The sequence below is a fragment of the Eimeria mitis genome, genomic scaffold (assembly GCF_000499745.2).
Source record: "Eimeria mitis Houghton genomic scaffold, Emh_scaff236, whole genome shotgun sequence".
NCBI lineage: Eukaryota > Apicomplexa > Conoidasida > Eucoccidiorida > Eimeriidae > Eimeria > Eimeria mitis.
Window position 1 is genome coordinate 7,456 of NW_013570696.1, and position 629 is coordinate 8,084.

At 9.7% G+C, this 629-nt stretch overlaps 1 protein-coding gene across 1 annotated transcript in view; it reads right to left on the reverse strand.

The window, feature by feature from the left end:
• EMH_0004700 (B-box zinc finger protein, putative) overlaps positions 1-629 on the reverse strand; it is a gene marked incomplete at both ends in the record, with an annotated part of 5,154 nt that overhangs the window by 2,195 nt on the left and 2,330 nt on the right. The gene's annotated exons all lie outside the window — the stretch shown is intronic.

Below are 629 nucleotides of genomic sequence, written 5' to 3' on the forward strand. Positions count from 1 at the left end.
AATAAATAAATAAATATAAATGTTAATAAATATATATATTGTTTGTGTTTAGAGTAGTAATAGAAAAATACAGAAAAAAAAAAGGAGACAAAAAAAATAAAAATATATAAATACATAATAAATATAAATGTATTAATATAAATAAATAAATAAATATAAATAAATATAAATAAATATAAATAAATATAAATAAATATAAATGTAAATATACAGACAAAAAGAGACAGATAAAGATAAAAGGAGACACACAATGTAAAAGGAGACTGGGGGGACAGAAAAGGAGACAGATAAATAACTATACATAAATATAAATATAAATATAAATATAAATATAAATATAAATATAAATATAAATATAAATATAAATAATATAAATATAAATATAAATATAAATATAAATATAAATATAAATATAAATATAAATATAAATATAAATACAGAAATATATATATAAATACAAATATAAATATAAATATAAATATAAATATAAATATAAATACAAAATATAAACATAAACATAAACATAAATATAAATACAAATACAAATATAAATATAAACAAAAATATAAATATAAATATAAATATAAATATAAATATAAATATAAATATAAATATAAATATAAATATAA